Here is a 27511-nt window from a genome sequence, read left to right as displayed (position 1 = left end):
CAGTGACCAGAAGCACAGACTCTGCCATGCGGGCAAGATACTCACAGAAGCCTACCAAGTTCCCTGAGAGTGAGAACTGGACAATAAGAGTTGTTATCTTATCAACAATATCCAATCTCTGGATCTTGGCCATTGATGGGATTACATGGCTCCAGGGGCTGTTCGTGGTTGTAACACTTAGCTACTAGAAGATGGGGGATCTGGATGGAGGGGGCCCAGTCTTGATCTGAGCAGCCTTGGAGATCACATCCCCCTGTCCCGCACACCTGGGTTCTGTTGAAGTACACGGGGCTTAGGTTTATCCAATTGCACCCATCACAGTGCTCCCGAGTCACTTCCATTACTTTGTCTGTCTGTAACCACTTCTATGCTCTCTGCCCCAACCAATTTGTAAGGTCTCATCCTTCTTAGACACTGAAGCTGTACTGTAAGTTATTGCCTTCCTCCTCTCCTTATGTCTTTTGAGCAGTTTACCTTAATGCAATGTCCTTTTGTATAGATACAGGAAGACAATTAATTCATATGCTTTGTAACTTAGGAATTGATTGGCTTTGAATATTATTCACTCCTGGGCTTCTGTCTTCTCAACTTAAGCCTCAGTTGCCCTCACTTCCTAGCACCCCAAGGGCAGGGTCCCGACGTGGGCCTGGATGTTACCAGGGCAAGCCGGTAAGTTATGTGCTAACCTGGCATCGCGATGGGCCAGGCCAAGGTGCCACGATTCTTAACTATAAGTTAAGAGGTTGATCATAGGCAAATGATGTCATGATCCAAAAGTAACGACAACACTAGGGCCCTGCTGCTAGGAATAGGAAAGATATCTTGCCTGAGCACTGCAGTCTGAGATCGAGATGACCCTAGGAGAGCAATTCTACAAGCTCAAAGTATTTCTTACTTTGTCCATACAAAATGATTAATATTATATATGCTTATATGTTGGTTGGACAAGGAGAGGAGAAAGACCTCCTATAAGCTGTTTTCCTGTGTGTCCTGACTAGCTTGGATGAAACTGCTTTCTCCCCTTCAAACTGCCTTTGTTGGGGCGCAGATCGTGATCTCCCTTTAACGACAAAGAGACTCCAGAGACTGCAAACATCAAGCAAGGTTTATTGTAAGACTGGCTAGCCAGGGTCAAGCCGCCTACACAGACACGCAGGTCAGTTAGGTGAGGCAAGACCCCGAACTTCTTCAAAGGGGATCTTATATAGGCCTTCACTGGCCGTTACAGCAAAGCCTGCGCATTTCATAGCCAATAGATTTGTAACAACATATGCTTTCTTAACCAATCCAATTAAGGGTAAATCACTTCTTAGCCTATAGTTTAAAGATCAGCATTTTGGGTTGGTGCCTAGGAACTGACAGGTTTTTAAGGCAGTCCTGGGTCTTGCAACATGGGTCTTGTGAGAGATATCCGGTTATCTGGTCTGACCCCCACCCTTCGAGTACCTGTATCTGAATTCCTTGCTCAGGGGCAGAAAAACCAGTTATTTTGCAGTGCAGGCTCCTATAAAGCAGATCTGAAAAAGCTTATCTAGACCTGTTTCTTGAAAAACAAGTTATTTTGCAATGCAGGTTCCTATTAAGCTAAACTAAAATAATTCTGGTGGTAGTCCATTTTGGGCCTGTCCCTTACACCTTCAGTAAATGATTTCAGTATACTGAGACAGTTTTCCTTTTCTTTCAGAAACCTAGCTGGTCTTAGATCTGCAGATATCAGGTGCTAGCCAGGACTGATCTTTGGGATGTAGATTCCCAGCTCTACCCAGGCTGGTCTTTGGGATGCAAATCAAGGTGGTTGCAGCTTGTGAAAGTGATTGTGGAAGGTTTCAGTTTGGCTTTGTATCTTCTTTCCTGAGGCCAGTATTACTACTGGCCTGCTGATGTAAGGAAACAATGTGGATGTAAAGAAACAATATATGGTTTGCTGCCTCAATGTTCTTTCTGTAACTCCTTTTGATGACATCACTGTAATGCCCCTTTTAGAGGTTCTATGATCTATATAAGGGGATCTTCCTGGATCTCAGTGCCAGCACGTGCTTGAGAATTCCTGAGGCCTCTATGACATACATCTCTTCCGTGTAATAACCTGCTGCTCCACGACCAACCAGCCTGACCCCCGTTTCCTTCCATCTCCTGACCATCGCCATCGACCTCCATGGAGTGGGGAAACGGCCTGACCGCCAGCCTTTTATTTTTTGTGTGTTTACACAGGTTCTGCTTCCACTCCCTTCATGCATGAGTCTCCTTCAAGATTGGGCAGAGTGGTCTTAAGCGTACCTATGGCTGGTTGCAGAGGTCTTCAGCTGTCGGGGTTCTACTCAGGGCAGTGAGGGAAATTCACCCCTCCCCGTCCAAGGGGCCCCGGTAAGGAAAGCCAGGTGCGGGGTCAGGAGCTTGTCGTTTTAGACATATTTGGAATTAATTTTAGATCGAAAAGTACTTATGTGCTTAGTAATAAATTACTATACACTTTTCAATCACCTCAGAGACCCCACTCTGCTTAGAGAACTAGATTTTTAAATACAGGGCTGTTTTGCCTGTGTGTCATGACTGAGAATCACTCTCAGTAGATATGAAACTCACTATACACAAAGATGCACACAGGCTACTTTGAGTCATCTGTGTTGTTAAAGTGTGTTGGCCATTAAACTTCACTGAGACCCCTTAATCTGTCCTTTACAGGAGCCTCATGAGTCTCACCTTCCATTCAAGTTGTACTTGTAATAAGGTGGAATGAAATCATCAATATTCTCCTCACCTCTTCCTTCAGGAGAAAAATCCTACTTACATTCAATGAGCTAGAATCCCAAAATACAATCCAAAAGACCAATAAGAGCAAAAGCTGGTTCTTTGAGAAAATAAATAAGATCAATATACCATGAGAAGCTTCTCAAAGAAACAAAGAGAAAGAACTCTAATAAGTCAAATCAGAAATGCAAAGGGGCATATCCTAATAGAAACTACAGAAATCCATAGGATCATCAGAGATTATATTGAGAATCTTTACAGCAGGAAATGAGAGAATCTTATATAAATTGATAAATTTTTGGATTCCAATTACCTCCCAAGGCTGAACCAAGAAGATTTGGAATACTTGAACCTATCACTTCCAAGGAAATTGAAATGATGATGAAAAGTATCCCCCCAAACAGAATCCCTGGCCCAGATGAATGGATTCAATAGTGAAATATTTCAAACCTTTAAAGAGGAAATACTGCCAACATTTTTCAAGATTTTCCAGGAAATTGAAGAATCATAAATACTCCCAAATAGTTTCTATGAGGCAAAGATCACTCTAATACTCAAATCAGACAGAGACACCACAAAAAAAGAAAATTACAAACTTATTTCCTTGATGAATACAGATACACAAATTCTCAAGAAAATACCAGCAAAGAGAATCCAGAAACTCAACAAAAGATCACACACTATGACCAAGTAGGTTTATTTTGGGGATGCAAGGATGGCTTAACATTCTCTAGTCAATCAACAGAATACACCATCTCAATAAAATAAAGATAAAAGTCATATAATCATATCAATATATGTAGATAAATCATTTGATGAGATCCAGCACCCATTCATGATGAAAAACTCTCAACAAAATGGCAGTTGAAAGTACTTTCCTCAATATAGTCAAAGCAAATTATCACAAACCCACAATAAGCATTATTCTCAACGGGGAAAAACTGAAGGCTTGGAGCAGAAATCAATGAACTAGAATTCCAAAATACAATCAGGCACAAAACAAGTGACCCACTCTCACCACTCCTATTCAACATAGTACTTGAAGTATTTGCCATATGATTTCGGTAAAAAAAAAAAAGATATCAAGGACATCAGGATAAAAAAGGAAGAACTCAAGCTTTTACTATTTGGAGATGACATGTTACTATACTTAGAAAATCCCAAAGAATCTACAAAAAAGCTCCTGGGAACAATAGATTTGTTTAGTAAAGTAGCATATTACAAAATCAATATCTGGTACGCCATGGCTTTCCCATATATTAATAATGAAAGAGAAAAAAGAGATAGAGAAAAACAATCCCATTCACAATAATACCTCAGAAAATCGAGTACATTGAATCAAATAAAATGTTAAGGATCTATACCAAAAAAAAAAAAACCTACAAAGCTCTACTTTACGAAATAAGAGAGTATATGAGGAAATGGAATCACATCCCATGCTCATTGATTGAGAGGTTTAACACTGTCAAAATGGCAATACACCCCAAAGCTCTATAAAGATTTAATGCACATTCTATAAGGATACCCATAACATTTTTCAAATAAATAGATTAAACACTCTTGAAAGTCATACACAACAATAAACTCCCATGAAGAGCTAAAGCAATCTTTGGTAAAAAGAAGAAGGGAACACCTTCCCCAACTTCAAACCCAACTACAAAGTTGTAGTAATCAAAATACCATGATATTCAGATAAAGACAGGCCTCAGATCAATGGAATATAGTTAAATATCCTGACGCTGGCCCTCAGATTATTATTACCTAATCTTTCAAAAAGGCTCAAATACATCACAGGTAGCATGCCAGGCTCTGCCGTGAGGGCTAGATACTCTCTAAGCCTGCCGGGCTCTCCAAGAGGGGCGGAGAAATCGAACTCGCATCGGACATGTTGGCTGCGTCCAAGGCAAACGACCTACTCGCTGTGCTATAGCTCCAGCCTATTAGATGTATTCGATATACCAAACACAGTAACAACAAGTCTTATGATAGAGACGTTACTGGGCCCGCTCAAGCAAATTGCAGCCAACATGGCTGACCCAAGTTCGATTCCTCTGCCCCTCTCGGAGAACCTGGCAAGCTACCGAGAGTATCTCAACCGCATGGCACAGTCTGGCAAGCTCCACATGATGTATTCCATATACCAAATACAGTAACAACAAAGTCTCCAATGGAGACGTTACTGGGCCCGCTCGAGCAAATCGACGAAGAATGGGAGGACCTTTAATTTTACCTTACCTTCATAAAGGCTCAAGAAATATGAAGTTGAGCTAGGAACTCTCTTCAGCAACTGGTGCTGGGAAAATTGGACAGCAACATGCAAAAAAAATGAACTCAAACCTCTTTATAGTGCCAGGCACAAAGTCAGATCAAATGTATTAAAGACCTCAATATCATACCTGAATTCTTAAGATATATGGAGAAAAATGTGGGAAGATCCCTGCATGACATTAAAGCTAAGGGAAACTTCTAGAATGAAACACCAATGACCAAGGAAGGGGATGTGAAGATAAACAAATGAGACTACATTAAACTAAGAAGTTTCTGTAACTCAGAAAAAATGGTGACCATGATAAAAAGAGAGCCCACATAATGGGGAAAAATTATTTATGCAATACCCATACAATTAACCTCAAAATTCTGACTGCTCTATCATTAAGAACGCTAAATAGTTCCTGTGAATTTTATTCTTTTTCACATATATTTACTCTAAAATATTTTAGATTTCCTTTTAAACGACAGGTAAAAAGGTAAATTTATGAGTTTTTTTAAAAATTAAAAATACCCCTATACATAGCCAGGTGCGACCCAAAAAACAAAAAAGCAAGCAAGCAAGCAAGAAAGAAAGAAAGAAATTAAAAATTAAAAAATAATGCTGTTTGCAATGCTAAGGATCAATCCCAGATCATCATACAATGGAAGGCAAATGCTCTTTCACTGAGTTATATCCCTGTTCTTTAACATTTAATAAGTTCTTAATTGATGTCTCATTGCATTTTCTTTTTTAAAAAATGCTTTTCTAAATATTCCTGGTCGCCAATGTACCTCCTGCATTTTGACCCTCGCTTCTCTTCTATATTTGACCTCTAAGACTCTGTTGTCACCTTATCCTTCCTATAGCCATGTTTTCCTTGGAAAAAGTTTCCAAGATCATGTCTGGCTTGCTTTAACTTGGCATAAAATGGAAACCTTATTTTCTGTATGCTCTCATGCTAGAGGTGATGATGTTTTCGACCCAGGTGAACTCTTTTCTGGGGAACTTTCTGGCTGTTTCTATTTGACTTCAAAATATCTAAAGGTAATTCATCATCTTTTTTTTTTTTGCGTTTTTGGGTCACACCTGCCGATGCACAGGGGTTACTGCTGGTTCTGCACTCAGGAATTACACCTCACGGTGCTTGGGGGGACCATACAGGATGCTGGGAATCTAACCTGGGTAGGCCGTGTGCAAGGCAAATGCTCTACCTGCTGTACTATAGATCAAGCTCCGCCCCCCGCATCCCCATAATTCATCATCTTGAGTGTCTCAGATTTTTACCTTCGATTTAGAAACTTCATCTTTACATTGACACAGTAAATTGAAACCACAAAACCATTGAATGGCATGTTATAATGGTAGCAGCCATGAGCAAACATTGATAACCTATAAGTTGGCATGAACGAATTCTGTCTCAGAGGCTTCACTTCTGAGAATACCTGTCACTACCTCCTTTCTGTTACGTATCCCAGGATCAGAATCTACATCAGGCCATCAGTAGAAATTGTTCACCCGAAAGCTAGCCTTCCACTGGGATCAGAATCCATGATCCATCTAACTTGTAATTTTTCATTCATGATTTGTTGACCTTGTTTCAGTTGGAGGCATCCAGAGCATACACTCTGCTTTCCCGTTGTTTCCACAGGAAATCCAAATACCTAAGAATGTTATCATTTCTGACGCCACTGTGAAAGATATTTTTGGAATCCCACCGTAAGATACTATCATTAATGTTATAATATTACTGTTCTCAATAGTCCGGATCTCCCCAAAGAACTCTCTACCCTCCTCACTCCAAGTGCAGACTCCAGTTTATCATGCTCCTGAACGTACTTCTAATAGTTTCACTCAGGTTATCCCCTAAAGTTCACAAGTTAATTTCATACCACTCCAAGTTCTTATTCCTAAACTACCAGAGTGGGATTGGTCCTCAAGCTTATGTTCTCCCTTGAAGAAATACCGTGCTTCCTTTCTCTATGTCTCTCTTTGCTTCCTTTGTTAAACGAGTATTCTCTCTTGAACATATATTCCATTCCACCCTACACCGGTTTAACAAGTTTCTAAGTGTTTTTCAGTAAAATCTATTTTGCTTCACTAAACTAAAAATTTTAAACCACCAGAGCGTTGTTTAAACCAATATTTCTATCCTTTAAACCAAAAATTTTGAAAATGAAAGGGAGTAAATCAATGGAATACTACTCAGCTGTATGAAGTGAAATCTTATTATCTGTATAAAATTGGATCACATGAGGATATTATATTTAGTGACATAAACCAGGCAGAGAAAGATAGGCATCATACAAGTTCATGCATATGTGGTTTATGGAGAAAACAAATTAAAAGGAAAAAATGAGACAGACAAACGACTAAAACATTATTTATATTCTATGATTTATAATTCAATTAATAATGGTTTCTCTTACACATAATTCCAAAATGACACTCCTAATTCTCTCAAAAAATAAACCCTCCCTCTCCCCCAAACCCCCAGAATCCCTCCTTCCCAATCCCCTGACTCAATTGTGTGGATCAGTTCTCCCCTTACATTGCCCTTGAACCTTTGTTTCTACCTTGCTGTGTGTTTTTACATCCCACATATGAGAAAAATCTCTCTATATCTGTTCCTTTCCTTAAGGCTAACTTTACATGCATGATATCCTCTAGTTTCATCCAATGTTGAAAATTGCATAGTTTTGATCTTTTCAAAGCAATAAAAACAAACTTTAGAACCATGAGACTATTTAATTACCAGATGGAAAGCTGTAATCAAAGTGGAAAAACTGAACAATGGTGAATGACAGAGTAGGCCTTTCAGTAGTGAGTGTAATATGATACATGAACGTTGATTCTGCATAGTCCTAAAATTTATGAAATTCTAGTAATTCTATAATGTAATTTTAAATAATCAAAACAGTATTTAAATAACTTACATTTATCTATGATTTTGACATATATTTTGTGTCAAACTATCAGAAATAAAAATAATGTGAGATAGAGATATTGTGTATCACTATACTTTTAAACAAGAGAAGTGCTGAAAATTTCTGTGTCTTGATGAACTGTCATATAAATTGACTACTTGGGTTTTTCCCAAGAAATGTTTTTGGAAGGAAAACTTTATTGAAACTCTGTGACTTAAGTTGTTTTTCTAAAATGTAGTTACTAATAACTCTAAGAATAATAATGCATACATGAATATAATTTTTACATTTCATATGGTTTACATAGGAGGAAGTATAAAGAAAACATAATGAAAAATATGTATCACAGAACTGAAAAAGAAGTGTATAGATATCAATGAAATCTGGGATCTGTAGCAAGCAGCATAGTACAGTAATTTATTGAGAGCAGACCCAAGAGTAAGCCCTGAATAACAGTGGATGTGGTTTCAAACAAAACCAAATAAAACAGTCCAATAAGGTTATTAATAAATTGTTCCACATATACAATATGAAAAGTATATTCTATTTTAGAAAAAAATGCTAGCCAAAAAATGGAATAAAAGGTGATTTTTGAGTGCACACTGTACCAGTCCATCAAACAGAAAAGATTTACCAGTAACTACATAACAAAAAGAAAATAGGAATAAACGTGATTGTATTTCATAGTCAAGAAATGTTTTAAATGAGTAAAATACAGAAAGAAACTTCGTAAGTACAAAAAAAATTATTCTCATCAATACCTTTGAATATTAACCAGCAAACAACACCTGTTAAAATAGCATAGGATTTCACTTTATCACACAAGAAACACAAAAGACCATTTAAAAAGTGATCATAAAATATTACAAATTTACTTTCAACACCTAGATTAGAATTATCTTTATCAGTCAGGAAAAAGTTCTTCTCAATGTTTAATAAATGAGCACCAAAATTCAATAAAATATCTTTAATGTAGGAAAACTCAGAATTCACAAATATGACAAAAATGTGTAATTAGACATGTGATACTTGATTTTTCTATGTCCTCTTAGGATCTAAAAACAGAAGTTGACTATTATCAAAATACTCTCATAGTAGGAAGAAAAAATCTCATGAAATAGCATTTGTAAAGATGACAAGCAGCTTTAACCTGGAACCTACTTACCACACAAATGAATCAACAATTCTCCTGATTCAAGTTAGAATAAACCATTTTTTAAAAATTTTAACAGGCTGCCTGTACGTGTACTTAAAAACCAGAACGTAATAAAAACATTGAAGATTTATTGTCTTCAACCCCCCTAGATAACCACTATTAGCTATATATGGGAAGCATCATCTCTAAAGCTGTTTATATTCCAAATTGTCAAGTACCAAGTACTGTGTTGTAAGAGATAATAAGGAAAAAAGCCAGCAAGGATGGCTTTCTGATAAACTGCTTTTCCTACTGGTACCCTAATCAAGGCATAGTATACTTTCTAGTCCTGGCATTTTTTGAAGTAAATTGCTTTGACTTGTTCTCAGTGTATTTATCTCAGCATATTTAATATATATTCTTTCTTTTTTGATTTTAAATCTTTGGTTCTCTTCAACATTCTGTCCAAACGTTTTCCCCTTCCTTGATAATCGCCGTCCATATTCTTTCTTTCTTTCTTTCTTTCCTATTTTATTCTCCCACATATCGTCTTGGTTCTATTGGTCAATGTTTGAAGAAAGTGATCCCAAACTTTCTTACCTTTGAGGGCTTGCCTCTCTACCGCTCAGCACTCCACACTATCCCCATGCCCCATATTTTCTTATTACCTGGTTTAATTGGAAAACTCAAAGATAAAGGATTATTACTGTGTAATAGCACTATATTTAAACTACTGAAGTATAAATACAAGTGGAGAGACCATTACAGAGAAAACATGCTAGTATATATTAACAGTTTTCCACAGCATATACATTTTCTGTTTCTGTCAAAATACTGTCTCTGATTTATATTTTTTCAATGGATATCATGTAAAATTCTCTATTAAAAACAAAAAGAAACACAGAGAATCAACACTCATACATATATATGTGTATTTGAGCTTGTAAACATTTCTAAAATATAATGTAATCAATGAGGAAAAGCACTTTGTATATAACAGAACGAAAGCCAATGTCAAAAATCACACAGCAAATGTACAAGTCAAGCTAAAATGAGGCTTATAAAATTCTACTTGAATACTTTCTTTCATTACTACATGTTGTTTTTACTTGACTGCTAAGTTTAGGGATGATATATCTAATAAAAAGCGTTGAAATGTATTATTCTTTACCTGCCATGGTCAGAGAAGAGGAAATACCGATGAAAGGTAGACGAGAAGAGGAGACGGTACGAGAGTATGTCTGAACACTGAAGCGGCTTAAGACCACAAGGGTCCAGTACAGATGACTGGTCGCTGGTGATTGGTCATTGGTCACTGGTCACTTGCCATGATGATTCAAATTTGTTTACAAACAATTGCATGGGCACCCCAGATTCTACAAGTTGGTAGTTGGATGGGTGTGAGAATGATGTCATAAAGTAGGCAGTTGAAAGGTAGAGGCTAGCCAATCATGAGGTCAGATTCCCAAGAAGAAGACCGGATTGGATAGAGAGAGAGGTAGAATGAAGCAGGCTAGGGAGATGGAATCCTACAAGACAGTTATAACAGTTTCACCTTCGTCAGACTCTTGTGTTAGAAAAATACTCCCATTATACTCAAGAGCTTAGGTATTTCATTAACACATCAAGAAAATTATGAAATAATCGTTTATATTGCACTGTTAAAGAAACAACATTTGGTATTACTAGTATATTTTATATAACGTTTACAGCACAGCGGGTAGGGCATTTGCCTTGCAGGAGGTCAACCCTGATTCCGATTCCTCTGCCCGGCAAGCTACCCAGAGTATCTCGTCCACATAGCAAGAGCCTAGCAAGCTATCCATGACGTATTCAATAGGCCAAAACCAGTGGCAACAAGTCTCACAATTTCTTGTAAGATGTTACTGGTTCCCGCTTGAGCAAATTGATGGATCGAGGGAGCATAGTGCTACAGTGATATGATTGAAAAAAAAATGGTGGTTTCTTTCAATATGACAACACTTACTATGATAAGTTGTAGATGAATCGAGATGTGTTAAAATGTAAATATAAAGGTAAAGGTAAAGGTAAATGCCCTCCCGTTGATTGTCGATTTGCTCGAGCGGGCCCAATAACGTCTCCATTGGAGACTATGTTGTTACTGTGTTTGGCGAATCGAATACTCTCGGTAGCTTGCCGGGCTCTCCGAGAGGGGCGGGGGAATCGAACTCAGGTCGGCTATGTTGGCCGCTTGTAAGGCGAACGCCCTACTGCTTGTAAATGCACAGGTATCTTATTTGTACAAAACAAACAGTTGTTCTCAGTTTAAAACTGTAGAAGATAAAGAAAAACATATGCTCATTTGTGTCAAAATTTTAGAATCTGAAAGAAAAATTTAAAATTCAAATTACGTGATCAAAAAACAAGTAAAACCAACAAATTCTGGCAATTAATATGATAGTCAAAGTATGAATGTTTTTAATAAATCAGTGCTGTGAAATAAATCAGTATTTAGCTAGTAAACTTGTATAGAAAAAATAAGCATAAACCATGATCATATAATCTGTATTGAAAGAAGTGTAAATGACTAGTAAACACAAGAGCAATTTCCTTTTTTAAATTTTTTTTTTTTGTTTCATTAGTGAAACACCATGAGGTACAGCTGTAGACTTACAAGTTGTTGTGCTTGGGTTTCAGTAATACAATGATCGGGTACCCATCCCAGCACCAGTGCCCATTCTCCACTCCAAACAATCCCAGTATCCCTCCCAACCCCCATCCCCATCCCACCCTGCCTCTTTGGTAGGGCACTCCCTTTTGTTCTCTCTCTCCCTTTGGGTGCTGTGGTTTGCAGAAGAGACATTGGGTGGCAATCCTGTTCAGTCCTTAGACTACTTTCAGCAGGCATCTCCCTTCCTGGGCAGATCTTCCCAGCACCATTTATTGGGTGCTCCCTTCTCTATCTGCGCTGCCTTTACCCCTAGAGAATGTAGTTGGCCTCTAAGCCATGGAGTGAACAACCTGATATTTATCACAGCTGTTCTTGGTTGTTAGTCTCTTATTTTGTTACTTTATGTTACCCAGATGAATGCAACCTTTCTATGTCTGTCCCTCTCTTTCTGACTCATTTCGCTTAGCATACTTTTTTCCATGTAGTACCACACAAGAACAATTTTCAAGCTCACTAGTAAACAAAGAGCACAAATTAACATGAGAAATTAAAATTTCCCCACAAATTACAAATATTTAAAAATCAGGTAATATCTTTTCCTAAAGATGATCAATATATCCTAGATATATCAAAGAATCTAAGAAAAAGTATGCCATGAATGTATAAAATATATGCAGATAATTTATTTGATTGGAACCCAGACTTAGTATAGGGATTAAAGCAATTACCATGCACACAGTCAACCCAAATTAATGGCTGGCTCCACCAGGAATGACCCTTGAGCACAGAGTCAGAAGTCCCAAGAACCACATACTATGGCCCAAATACCCCACAAAAGCAGAAATATAATTTATCACTTATTACTATAAAATACAAATGTATTATAAAGTCCATTATAAAATGCATTATAATTTTTTAAAATGTATCACAATGCACAGATTTCTATACCACACATATCACTACTTAGACAATGTAAGTAAATACTATTAAAAAACCATCTTCAAAAAAAAAACCATCTTCTTGGTCAATAGCAAACTAATAATTTTGGGGGCTTTCAAAAATTATATAGGAATTAGCAACCTTAACCTCTATGTTACTCAAGTATCAGTTATATGTTTTTCTTTTCTTCCTTTTTTGTGGCGAAGGGAGCGCACCCAGATGTGCTCCGGGCTCACTTTTGACTCTGTATGCAGAGATCACTTCTGGAAGTCTCAGGATTCTGGGGATTGAACTCAGATTCGCTGCATACAAACCCTCTACAAATTGCACTAACTATGTGGCCCATATGTTTCTTTTTAAATAACATTTTAATAAAACACTTTAAATAATTTTTTTAAAAAACGTTTTTAATGAAATATTTCATTAAAAAGATTAATATAGAGAAATACTCTTTTAATGATTAAAGTAAATTTAAAAATTGGAATAATACTTGGTAAAGCATAGGAACACAGCAGAAATATATGATGAAATATACGATGGTATATATCTTATTTGTAAATTTGTAACTGTAACACATTGTCCTTTTCCATTTCAAGGATGAGATGAATCCATATAGTAGATTCGTTCACTCACAATACTATATTCTCTCCTGGATGCTTTTTAAAACTACTTGCCAATGTGACTGTTTCTAAACTTTTTGAGTACTATAGCCCTGTTTATAATTGTTAGATCTTTCTCTTGTTTTATTTTTACTTTATGTTCCAATCTTAATGGTATCACCGTCTACTCAGTCAACCTAGCTAAACCCTAAGGTTTCTTCCAATTTCTCCTGCACAAGTCTCTGCTTTCTGACAAAAGGGAGGACCTCAGAATGCTGACATCAATCTAATACCCAGGGCCGCAGGAGATAATGTAGTGCTTATGGAAATTGTCTCACATGCTCTCAATTTGACTCCCAGCAGCACCTGATTGCCAGAGTATCAAAGACTGTATAGCCTCAGAGGACACCAAGCACCATGGACACGTTTTCTGAGAATTGCCTGTGGGGCCCCCACACCTCCTGAGCATTGCTTTAAAGACTCTGTCAGCAACCAAAAATATATAATGTCAGAGAAACATGTACTTGTCTTAAATAGGGACCCTCACTTTTGGTGAGTTTCACAAGGAAATATTGCGTGAAAACGTAAATCAAAGATCAGGGGAGACAGTGTAAATCATGTGAGTACAGATCATATATTTGGTGAAATGTGTTAAGATTCAGATGCCCTAGTCTTCGCACCAGGGATATTCCTTCAAAAACACCCCCATTTTACTGGAAGGGTGCTAGAATATTATATGACTGAAACTCAATTATGAGCAACCTTGTAACTGTGTATCTCTTGGTGATTCTAATTATTAAAGTAATTTTTTTTAAATGCACCCATCAAAGTTTCCTTTTTACCACTAAATGGGAAAGATACTTTCTAATACTTATCCTCACCAAAAGCTCAACAGAGTGTGACGATTGCCAAAAAATGTCCTCCCTTGCATTTTTGTCATGATACTTATTAATACTTAACTCTTCGTTTTTTTCCCTCTTCTCATGCCAAATCTTTAGTCTCCCTTGCAAGCTCCTCAAACATTATCGATTCAATACTGTTGCTCTTTGCCACTGCTTCTCTTGACTTCTTGTCCATGAACTGATTCTAAAACATAACATACCTGCAATTACAGTATTCATGCCAGAGACAAGCATTGATGTATCTTTCGGTTTAGGATTTTCAAGCTATTTGCACACAGGTGAGTAACATTTTTTTTTTCCTACTGAGAACACAAAAATAGATATGCTGGTTTTCAAAGTTCTATCAGTAGTCTGAGCTACCAATTAAGGATATATATTTTTAAATTTTTATTGAATATCTGTGAGATAGACCATTACAAACTTCATAATTTGCTTCCAGTCATACAACGATCCAACATGCTTCTCTCCACTAGTGTAAATTTCCCACCACCAGTGTCCCTGGTTCCCTACAACATCCCCCAACACCCTACCCCACCCCCAGCCTGTCTCTATGGCAGGCTCTTTAAATTCTTTCTCTCTTCTTTTAATTTTGTGCATTATTGTTCTCATACAGGTACTAAGAGGTCATCATGTTTGTTCAAGGAATTTAGTATTTTTATTGGGGGTGTCACATCCGGCGATGCTCAGGAGTTATTCCTGGCTCTGCACTCAGGAATTACTCCTGGCGGAGCTCAGGGAACCATATGGGATGCTGATATTCGAACCCGGGTCGGCCGCATGTAAGGCAAACATCCTACCCACTGTGCTATCGTTTCAGCATATCCGAAATTTCAGCTGTTCTATTTCAGTGAAATCCATCCTGAGACAATGTAATGAGACTAGGGCATGGTGGAGATTTTGGTTTGTGGGAGCAAGTGGCTGCCCTGAGTTCTGGTTGCGTGGGCAACAAACTAACCTGCCTCCCTCCGATTTACCCTAGTATGTTCTGCCGTGTGCAGGTCCAAGGTTAACTGTGACTTTTGATCTCTTTCAAGATTTATTTATAGGTCACTTAAGCAAGACCAATACATTAGCTTGTATAGCTGAGCCAGGGGTGGTTTGTGAACATGACTCCCACATATCTTTTGGGAGTTTAATTTCTTGGGAAACTTAGTTCTGAGGTGTTGGGATCCAGCCAGAGGCACAGTGGAAATCTGGGGTTATCAGGCAGCATGATGGCACCATTAGACTGTAGATGCACTCACCTCGAGGGTGCAGGTTGGCTTCCTGGAGGCACTGCACCCCCAGACTAACAAATATTCATTGAATTAATGAACGAATAATCAACATTTTCAAAATGTGTCACTTTATTGCATTTTAGAAGGGTAACTTCTAACAGGGAAATCATTTTCATGGTATAATCAAGACCTCCGGTTCATTCTTAACATATTTAATAAAAGCTACACATTTTGGAAATTCATACAAAGAAATTCTTTATATTATCTGCCTTCATAATCTACTTTTAAATTACTCAGATATCACCGTTTATACCACTGTTCTTAGCATAGAAATTTACAGATAGAAAGTGTTTAGTAAAATTTCATTTTGGGGGCTGGAGCAATAGCACAGGGGTAGGACGTTTGCCTTGCATGCAACCAAACTAAGTTCGATTCCCAGCATCCCATACGGTCCCTCGAGTACCGCCAGGAGTAATTCCTGAGCGCATGAACCAGGAATAACTCCTGAGCATCGCAGGGTGTGACCCAAAAAGAAAAAAATTCATTTTGGCACTTCTGTTGAATATAGTACTGGAATTACTTGCAATAGGAGTTATATAAAAAAAGATATTAAGGGTAGTCATGTAGGAAAAGTAGAAATCAGGCTCTCACTATTCACAGAAGATGTGATACTATATTTAGAGAATTCTAAAACCTCTCCCAAAAAACTCCTAGAAACAATAGATTTATATGGTAAAGTTGCAGGCTATAAAATGAATACCCAAAAGTCTATGGTTTTTCTATATGCAAATAATGAGAGAGAAGAAAGTGACATGAAGAAAGCAACCCACTCACAATCATGCCTCAGAAAATCAAGTATCTCAGAATCACCTTAACTAAGGAAGTGAAGGACCTATACAACAGAAAATAAGAGGACACGAAGAAATGGAAACATATCTCCTGCTTATGTATTGAGAGAATTAACATTGTCAAAATGACAATACTCCCCAAAACATTGTACAAATTCAATGTGATCCCTATAAAGATACCCATAATATTCTTCAAAGAAGTTTATCAATCACTCCTGAAATTCATATGGAACAACAAACGCCCACGAATAGCTAAAGCAATTCTTGGGAAAAAGACGATGGGAGGCCTCACCTTCCCCAACCTCAAACTCTACTACAAAGCGATAATAATTAAAACAGCATGGTACTGGAACAAAGGCAGAGCCGCCGACCAATGGAACATCATTGAATATACTGACACACACCTTCAAATATATGTTCATCTAATCTTTGATAAGGGAGCAAGAAATGTGAAGTGGAGCAAGAAAGACTTCTTTAACAAACAGTGCTGGAAAAACTGGACAGCGACATGCAATAAAATGGGCTCAAACCTCTACCTAACAGCAAGCACAAAAGTCAGATGAAAATGGGTCAAAGACCTCAACATCAGAACAGAATTCATCAGGTACATTGAAGACAAGGTGGGCAAAACCCTCCACGACATTGAAGCTAAAGGTATCTTCAAAGATAACGTGCCACTGGCCAAAAAAGTGAAAACAGAGATGAACAAAGGGGACTATCTTAAATTAAGTAGCTTCTGCACCTCAAAGGAAACAGTGACCAGAATACAAAGACAATCTACAGAATGGGAAAGGATATTCACCCAATGCCTATGTAATAAGGGGTTGATATCAACAATATACAAGGCTCTGGTTGAACTCTACAAGAAGAAATCATGCAACCCCATCAGAAAATGGGATGATGAAATGAACAGTAACTTTCTCAAAGAAGATACCAAATGGCCAAAAGGCACATGAAAAATGGTCTTCATCACTAATCATCAGGGAAATGCAGGTACAACCAACAAAGAGATATCACGTCACACCACTGAAACTGACCCACATCCAAAAGAACAAAAGCTACCGGTGTTGCCGTGGATGTGGGGAAAAAGGGACTCTCCTTCACTGCTGGTGGAAATGCGGACAGGTTCAGCCGTTTTGGAAAACAGTATGAACGGTTCTCCGAATACTAGAAATTGAGCTCCCATTTGACCCAGCAATATCACTCCTGGGAATATAGCCTGGAGAGGCAAAAAAGTACAGCCGAAATGACATCTGCACTTGTATGTTCATTGCTGCACTGTTCACAATAGCCAAAATCTGGGGAAAAAAACCCCTAGTGCCCAAGAACAGATGACTTGTTAATGACACTTTGTTTCATCTACACAGTGGAATTCTATGCAGCTGTTAGAAAATAAGAAGTCATGAAATTTGCATAAAGTGGATCAACATAGTAAGTGAAATGAGTCAGAAAGATATGGACAGACATCGAAAGATTGTACTCATCTGTGGAATATAAAGTAACAGAATAAGAGACTAATACCCAAGAATAGAGTGATAAGGACTAGGAGGTTTGCTCCAGGCCTTGGAAGCCGACATCACATGCTGGGGGGAAAGGCAGCTCAGATAGAGGCCAGAACACCAACTAAAGGGTATTTGGAGGACCCGCTCTGGGTGGGAGATGCATGCCAAAAGTAGACCATAGAGCCATTCTTTCTGCCCCACCAAGATCACGATTTGACTCTCACAAGAGGCTATCCAGCATGACCACAGCCCCAGAGGCACATGGATCCAATTCGGAACCCAGAGGCTTTGGGCAGAAATGTGACTGAACTATTCATTAAGCTACGGCACCATTCTCCCTCAGGTGGGAAAGGGTATTTGTCGCTTCTGCCTTTCTCCCCCCTGGCGGCACGATGCCCACCACCTCAGAGATTATTGGACAGCCAGGTATGAGCTAGGGTGACAGGGCAACTACAGTCTCGTGGGATTGGGGGTGAGGGGTAAAACTAGCCCATTCGTCCTGCCAGCCAAGACCATGAGTTGCCCACCACGAGTGGCTCTCTGGCATGCCATGGCCCCAGAGAAAAAAAGAGCATGCCCTGCCACAAAGGCATGTTTTGGGGCATGGTTGGAGGAATACTGGTATCATGCACCAGTTACATCTCTATTCGTCCTAGCCCTGAGATTTTAGCAAGTGCCACATTGGAGGTTTTTTCACGGTCAGGGAAATGAGATACTTCATTGTTACTGGGTTTTGGCATATAGAACACACCACAGGTAGCTTGCCAGTCTCTGCCATGTAGGCAAGATACGCTTGGTAACCTGCCATGTTCTCTGAGAAAGAGAACTGGACAATATGAGTTGTTATCTTATCAACAAGATCCAGTATCTGGATCTTGGCCATTGATGGGATTACATGGCTCCAGAGGCAGTCCGTGGGTGTAACACTTAGCTACTGGAAGATGGGGGAACTGGATGGAGGAGGCCCATTCTTGGTCCGAGCAGTCTTGAATATCTCAGCCCCGGGTCCCGCACACCTGGGTTCCTCTGCCAGTTCCTTCATGCATGAGGCTCCTTCAAGTGTGGTGAGAGTGGTCTTAAGCATAACTATGGCTGGTTGCAGAGGTCTTCAGCTGCCAGGTCTCTGCTCGGGGTGGTGAGGGAAACTCAACCCACCCCCTCCAAGGGGCCCCAGTGAGGAAAGCCAGGTGCGGCTTCAGGAGACTGCCATTTCAGAGATATTTGGACTTAATTTTTGATCGAAAAGTACACATCATTCAAACAGTTGTATGTGCTTAGTAATAAAATATTACACACATGTTCAATCACCTAAGAAAGCCCATTCTGCTCAGAGAACTAGATATTTAATTACAGGTCTGTTTTGCCCATGTGGAATGACTGAGAATCACTATGAGTAGATATAAAACTCACTATACACCCAAAGATGCACACAGGTTACTTTGAGTCATCTGTGTTGTTAATGTGTCTGGGCCATTAAACTACATTGAGACCCTTTTTCTGTCCTTTACAGGAGCCTCATGAGTCTCACATTCCCTTCAAGTTTAACTTGTAATAAAGTGGAATGAAATCATCAATATGCTTCTCACCTCTTCCTTCAGGAGAAAAATCCTACTTACTTTCAAGGTGGTCAAAGTGCGGACAACGCCATCCACCGTTTTCTGGAGATGTACACGGGACCGAGGTGAGAATAGCAAAAGGCTCCAGTTTAATTTTCTTAATGAAGATTTCAGGGAAGAGCATTAAACAACACTGATTCTCTATCTTCCAAAAGAATTATTTTGCAAAACTGATGCCCTGGGTATGGTAAAATATAATATTGTAAAAACCATACTTTTCCTTCTGGGACATTAATGTTCTAAATTTATCACTTCAAGCTCCTTTGAAATACCTTCCTAGATTGGGAATCACTGTCTGCCATAGGAGTGAGTAAGGACAACACTCAGAGAAATCAGAAGAGAAAAATAGGGGAAAAAATCAACTCTTATACTGAGTTTGGCAACACATATACTAAAATTGAAATGATACAGAGATTAGCATGATCCTTACACAGAGATGACAGGCCAACTTGTAAATTGTTCCATATTTTTGTTGCATTAAGAATTAACAGGGATACTTTAAGCTAAGACAAGCCCCACAAGTACTCCAAATTTCGACATAAAGATAGCAAAAATCCCTATCACAATGATCTCTCTCAACGTCAATGGACTAAATACACCAATTCAGAGGCACAGGACGGCAGGATGAAATAGAAAACTGAACCCAACATTCTGCTGCCTGCAAGAAATACATCTGAGCAATCAAAGCAACCATGGGCTAAAAGTAAAAGGCTGGAAAACAATTCTTCAAGAAAAGAACACCTCCAAAAAGCTGCAGTGGCAATACTAGTATCAGACCACATGAACTTCAGACTAAAGGTTATAAGAGACAGTGAAGGTCATTTCTTAATGATCATGGGATATGTACATCAGAAAGAACTCACCCTCCTCAATGTAGATGCTCCTAATGACAGACCAGCAAAATACGTAAAAACAACTTCTAATAGACTTAAAGAAATCATTGATAGCAACACAATACTAGATGGAGATTTCAACAGTACTTTCTCACTTCTCAATAGATCAAACAGACAAAAACTCGGCAAGAAAATATTTTATTTGAGGGAAGTAATGAACAACCATTGGCTTAGAGAAGAAATCAAGGAGGAAATAAAAAGATTCCAGAAAAAATGACAACGAGGAACTACCAGAACTTGTGGGACAGAGCAAAAGCAGTTCTAAGAGGAAAGTTTATAGCTCCGCCAGAATTCAACTGGAAGAAAGAAAGGGCCTACAAAAATAACTTACAGCTCAAGATTTTGGAAAATGACCAAGAAAAGGAGTCCAAACTAGCCAGGAGGAAAGAAATAATAAAACCTGGAGCAGAAATCAATGAGATATAATCCCAAAATACAATTCAGAAGACCAACAAAAGCAAGATATGGTTCTTTGAGAAAATAAATAAGATCGATAAACCACTAGCAAGACTCACAAAAAGAAAAGAGAAAGAATCCTAATAAACCGAATCAGAAATGCAAAGGGAGGCATCATAATAGAAACTACAAAATCCATAGGATCATCAGAGATTATTTTGAGAATCTTTAAAGCAGGAAATGAGAGAATCTGAAATAAATTGATAAAGTACTGGATTCCAATTACCTCCCAAGGCTGAACAAAGAACATTTTGAAAACTCGAACCCATCACTACAAGGAAATTGAAATGATAATCAAAAGTATCCCCCAAAACAGGAGCCCAGGCCCAAATGGATTCACTAATGAAGTATTTCAAACCTTTCAGGAGGACCTACTGCCAATATTTTTTAAGATTTTCCAGGAAATTGAAGAAACAGAAATACTCCCAAGCAATTTCTATGAGGCAAAGATCACCCTGATATACAAATCAGACAGAGAAACCACAAAAAAGAAAATTACAGACCTATTTCTTTGATAAATACAGATGCAAAGATCCTCAAGATTATACCAGCAAAGAGAAATCAGAAACTCCTCAAAAGGTCACACTCTATGACCAAGTAGGTTTATCTTGCGGATGCAAGGATGGCTTAACATTCTCAAGTCAATCAACAGAATACACCATCTCAATAAAATAAAGATAAAAATCATATGATAATATCAATAGTTGTAGATAAAGCATTTGATGAGATCCAGCACCCATTCATGATGAAAAACTCTCAACAAAATGGGAGTTGAAAGTACTTTCCTCCATCTAGTCAAAGCAAACTACTACAAACCCACACCAAGCATTATTCTCAATGGGGAAAAACTAAAGGCTTGGAGAAAAATCAATGAGCTAGATTCCCAAAATACAATCAGGCACAAAACAAGTTACCCACTCTCACCACTCCTATTCAACATAGTACTTGAAGTACTTGCCATATGATTTTGGTAAGAAAAAGATATCAAGGGCATCCAGATAAAAAAAGGAAGAACTCAAGCTTTTACTATTTGGAGACGACATGATAGTATACTTAGAAAATCCCAAAGAATCTAGCAAAAAGCTCCTGGGAAGAATAGATTTGTTTACTAAAGTAGCATATTACAAAATCAATATCCAATAGTCCATGGCTTTCCCAAATACTATTAATGAAAGAGAAAAAAGAGATAGGCGAAAAACAAACCCATTCACAATAACCTCAGAAAATCAAGTATACTAGAATCAACTAAAAATGTTAAGGACCTATACAAAAAACACTCTACAAAACACTACTTCATGAAATAAAAGAGGATATGAGGAAATGGAATCACATCCCATGCTCATTGATTGAGAGGATTAACACTGTCAAAATGGCAATACACCCCACAGCGCTATAAAGATTTAATGCACTTTCTATGAGGATACCCATAACATTTTTCAAAGAAATAGATTAAACCCTCTTGAAACTCATACACAACAATAAACTCCCATGATGAGCTAAAGCAATCTTTGGTAAAAAGAAGAAGGGAACAGCTTCCCCAACTTCAAACCCTACTACAAAGTCGTAGTAATCAAATTAGCATGATATTCAGATAAAGACAGGCCTCAGATCAATGGAATATAGTCAAATATCCTGACGCTGGCCCTCAGATTATTATTACCTAATGTATCATAAAGGCTCAATAAATATGAAGTTGAGCAAGGAAGTCTCTTCAACAAGTGCTGCTGGGAAAACTGGTCAGCAACATGCAAAAAAAATTTAACTCAGACCTCTTTATAGTGCCAGGCACAAAGTCAGATCAAATGAATTAAAGACCTCAATATCATACCTGAATTCTTAAGATATATGGAGAAAAATGTGGGAAGATCCCTCCATGACATTAAAGCTAAGGGAAACTTCCAGAATGATACACCACTGACCAAGGAAGAGGAAGTGAAGATAAACAAATGAGACTACATTAAACTAAGAAGTTTCTGCAACTCAGAAAAAATGGTGACCATGATAAAAAGAGAGCCCACATAATGGGGAAAAATTATTTATGCAATACCCATACAATTAACCCCTTATTGTATATAACCCAAGATATATATGGCACTGGTAGAACTTTATGAGAAAAAGACATCCAACCCCACCAAAACATGAGGAGAAGAAATGAACAGAAACTTCCTCAAAGAATAAATACAAATGACCAAAAAACAGAGGTAAAATTTTCTACATCATGAATCATCAGGGAGATACAAATCAAAATAGCAATGAGATATCTCATACCACAGAGATTGACACACATCAAAAAGAACAAGAGCAACCAATGTCAGCATGGAAGTGTGGAGAAAGGGTCTCTTCTTTACTGTTGGTGGGGATGCCGATTGCTTCAGCCTTTTCGGAAAACAATATGGGCATTTCTCAGAAAGCTACAAATTGAGCTTCCATGAATCCAGCAATACCACTTTTGGCAATATACTCCCAGGCCCCAAAACACACAGCAGAAATGCTATCTGCACTTCTATGTTCATTGCAGCACTATTCACAATAGTGAGAATCTGGAAACAACTTGTATGCCCAAGAATCCTCAATGATTAGTTAGAGAAACTATGGTATATCTAAACAATGGAATACTATGCAGCTGTTAGTGAAAATGAAGTTATGAAGTATGCTTATAAATGGATGTACATGAAGAGTATCATGCTGAGTGTGATGAGTCAGAAGGAGACAGACAGATATAGGATTTTATTCATTTGTGGGATATGAAAAAACATAACTTTAGATTAATACCTTAGGACAGTAGAAATAAGGGCCAGGATGATTGGTCCACTGTTAGAAGCCTACCTTATGGGCTGGGGGAGATGGCAGTTGGGATCGAGAAGAGACCACTATGACAAAGATAGTTGGAAATGATCATGCTGGAAAAGAACTGTGAAGTGAAAATAGGTAAAGGAAGAAACATGGTAACCTATCAGTTCCTGTGTTGTAAACCATGATGCCTCAAAAGGGAGAGATCGGTAGATGGGTAGATAGGTAGAATAAAGGGAGAGACAGGGGGCGGGGGTGAGGAGAGAGAGAGGGAGAGAAAGGATTTCAGGGGGAAAACTGGGGACACTGTAGGTGGGAAATGTTCACTGGTGGAGCAATGGGTCTTGGAACACTGTATGACTGAAACCTACTCATGAACAGCTTTGTATCTCTTTATGTCCTAGTGATTCAGTCAACCACTCATGGTGATTCAGTCAATCACTCAATCAATCAATAAGTAAATAAATAAAAATCAACTCTTTGGACCCAACCATACCTAGAGGGCACTCCAGCTTTATAGGTACATGAATCAAGTATCTTCTTAGTTTAAAATGAGTGTGGTATGAGTTTGTCACTTTCAAACATAAGAATTCTGATTAATCACCATGGAATGTTTGTTTAAGATAATGTTTTCTGAATAATTTTTATGAGACAAGATCTGTGAATAAAACCTTCAAGTGAAGAAAACAACATTCAATTATTTCTGTCACTTATTCATTTATTCAATTATTATTATGGAGAATAGGATTCAGGTGAGAAAACGAGAAATCTTTTACTTATAGCATGAACCTCTAATGTCTGGACTGCACATTTCTAACATCTTTAGAATGGCTATAATATAGCTAGTTCTGCTTGAGAAATAATTGACTTCTGTCCAATATTCTGAATTTTGCCTTATTGTGTGGCCTGAATAAGTATTTCTATGAATAGAAATTATTAATTATCATTAGAACCCACTTGAATGTTAACAATACTGTGATTTATATTTTAATCTAATTACTTTTTCTAAAAGAGATAAATTTGGATGTGGCAGATTAAATCCAATTGAGTCCTGAAGAGGTCAGGGAGTAAATGAAAATTATAGGAAGAATTTGATGAATTGGGGAGGGGAAGGGCTTAAAGGCCAACATATTTCACCACCTGAATTTAATAAAATTTATTTATTACATTCTCATAATGAATGACAGCATCACTTGGTACAGTAGTTCAGGTGAAATATAGGATTTTTCTAAGAAAACACAGACACACGGATACATGCACACACACTCATTCTCTTTCTCTCTCTCTCTCTCTCTTACTCACACATGCATGCATGAATTCTTATAAACTCAACATTCTCACACAATAGCACTCATAAACACACACACTTATAATCTCTTCCCATCTTTCCACCCTCCCCTGCAGTCCGCACTACCCCTGATCCCTATCTCCAGCTACTTAAATACATGCTACCCATCTACAATTTTCATCCAAGCAATTGCTAAAGAAAGAACAAAAGTGTTCATGTGTGTACATATTTACTCATTTTATTTTGCCTCCTTTATATACCTTAGGCCTTCAACATTTTAAAAACGCAATACTGTTTATTATAGAATATACCACTGCCACCCCTAATATCTACAAGCTACTAGAGAAAAATAAATTATCAAAGAAGCTACACAACAGTCCTGAATTTTCTTGTTTGGTATCAATTAACCTCTAACAAATTTTATAATAGGTTGGGTCCAAAATGCTGCTGCGTGTCAGTATTTCCTGGGGCACTATCTTGAGAATCCAAGTATGGAAACCCTTGCTCATAGCATTGTCACTCCCGGTGTGGGTGTGGGCAGCAGCATTGATGGTACCTGACCACTTTTTTTTATGCATTGCCTCACTTTTTATTCTTTTAATGCTTATTACTGAAACACCAGGAGGTACAGTTGTAGACTTACAAATTTTTGTGCTTGGGTTTCAGTTATACAATGATCCAGTACCCATCCCTCAATCAGTGCCCATTCTCTGCCATTTATATATTTTTTTAATTTTTGTTAGTGAAACACCATGAGGTACAGTTATAGATTTACAAATTTCTGTGCTTGGGTTTCAATTGTACAATGATCAAATACCCATCCCTCCACCAGTGCCCATTTTCCACCACCACGGGTCCCAGTGTCCCTCCCACCCCCTATCCCCCAATCCCACCATGCCTTTGTGGCAGGGCATTCCCTTTTGTTCTCTCTTTCCTTTTGGGTGTTGTGGTTTGCAAAAGAGGCATTGACTGGCAATCATGTTGGTCTATACTCTACTTTCAGAATGCTTCTCCAATCCTGGGAGGATCCTCCAAACACCCTTTATTTGGTGCTCCTTACTCTATATGAGCTCCCTTTCCCCCTAGAATGTGTGGCTGGATTCCAAACCATGGAGCAAAACTCCTGGTATTAATCTCACTGGCCACTTTTTGAATGAAAGCTGGTGTCTCTGGTTCCATGCCAAACAATTTAAACAAGCATCTGCAATAAAGGTTCCCCACTTATTTTGTGAAATGAGAGTCTTTCTTAAGAGCCTTTCAGACTGGAGTGATAGCTCACTGGAACGACTGTGGACTTTGCCTGTAAAAGAAGCAGACTCTTTTCCTGGCACAACATAGTACCCTGAGCAACACTGGAAGAGACCCTTGAGCCAAAGCAGCACCTGAACATGACTGGATGTGTCCCCAAAGAACCAATAATCATCAGAACATCTAGTTAGAGTAACCGTCAACAAAATAGTGCCTCTTTTCTCCATTCATAATACTCAAAGTTCTGACTGCAATATCATTAAGAATACTAAATAGTTCCTGTAAATTTTATTCTTCTTCACATATATTTACTCTAAAATAATTTAGATTTCGTTTTAAACTACAGGTAAAAAAGTAAAATTATAACTTTTTTAAAAAATTAAAATTAACGCCTATACATAGCCAGGTAAGACTCAAAAAATTAAAAAGCAAGCAAGCAAGCAAGAAAGAAAGAAAGAAAGAAATTAAAAATTAAAAACAATGTTGTTTACAGTGCTAAGGATCAATCACAGATCATCATACAATTGAAGACAAATTCTGAATCACTGAGTTATAACCCTGTTCTTACATATTTACAAAGGTCTTATTTGATGTCTCATTACATTTTCTCTTTTTATTAAAAAATGCTTTTTGTAGTGGACCTGATTGCCACCTTACCTCCTACTTCATGACCTTTGCTTCTCTTGTATATTTTAAGATACATATTATATTTTAATATAAATAAATATATATAAATACTTATAAAATATTGTATATTTTAATATATATATCTTGTATATTATAAGACCCAGTTGTCACCTTATCCTTCCTAAATCCATGCTTTCCTTTGACAGACTTTCCAAGATCATGTATGGCTTGCTTTAACTTGGCATAAATGGAAACCTTATTTTCTGTATGCTCTCACGCTAGAGGTGATGATGTTTTTGATCCTGGAGAAGTTTTTTTCTGGGGAGTTTTCTGGCTGCTTCTACTTGACTTCAAAATATATAAAGGTGAGTCATCATCTTTTTTTTTTGCGTTTTTGGGTCACACCTGGAGATGCACAGGGGATACTCCTGGCTCTGCACTCAGGAATTACTCCTCACGGTGCTTGGGGGGACCATACAGGATGCTGGGAATCTATCCTGGGTATGCCGTGTGCAAGGCAAATGCCCTACCTGCTGTACTATAGCTCCAGCTCCCCCCCCATCCCCACAATTCATCATCTTGAGGGCCTCAGATTTTTACCTTTGATTTAGAAACTTCATCTTTACATTGGCACAGTAAATTGAAACCACAAAACCATTGAATGACATTTTATAATGGTAGCAGCCATGAGCAAACATTGATAACCCATAAGTTGGCATGAATGACTTCTGTCTCAGAGGCTTCACTTCTGAGGATCCCTGTCTGTTACGTATCCCAGGATCAGAACCTACATCAGGCCATCAGTAGAAATTGTCTAACCAAAAGCTAGCCATCCACTGGGATCAGAATCCTTGATCCATCTAACTTGTAATTTTTCATTCATGACTTGTTGACCT

The 27511-nt window shown here is 38.1% G+C and overlaps 1 pseudogene; it reads left to right on the top strand.

Annotated features, from left to right (window-relative positions):
* Positions 1-19685: 19685 nt before the first annotated feature.
* On the top strand, positions 19686-19784 carry LOC130033717 (uncharacterized; annotated as a pseudogene).
* The last annotated feature ends 7727 nt before the right edge of the window (positions 19785-27511 follow it).

Source organism: Sorex fumeus, unplaced genomic scaffold (genome assembly GCF_029834395.1).
Source record: "Sorex fumeus unplaced genomic scaffold, SorFum_2.1 ptg000054l, whole genome shotgun sequence".
NCBI classification, from domain to species: domain Eukaryota; kingdom Metazoa; phylum Chordata; class Mammalia; order Eulipotyphla; family Soricidae; genus Sorex; species Sorex fumeus.
This window is presented reverse-complemented; position numbering and strand designations above follow the sequence as displayed.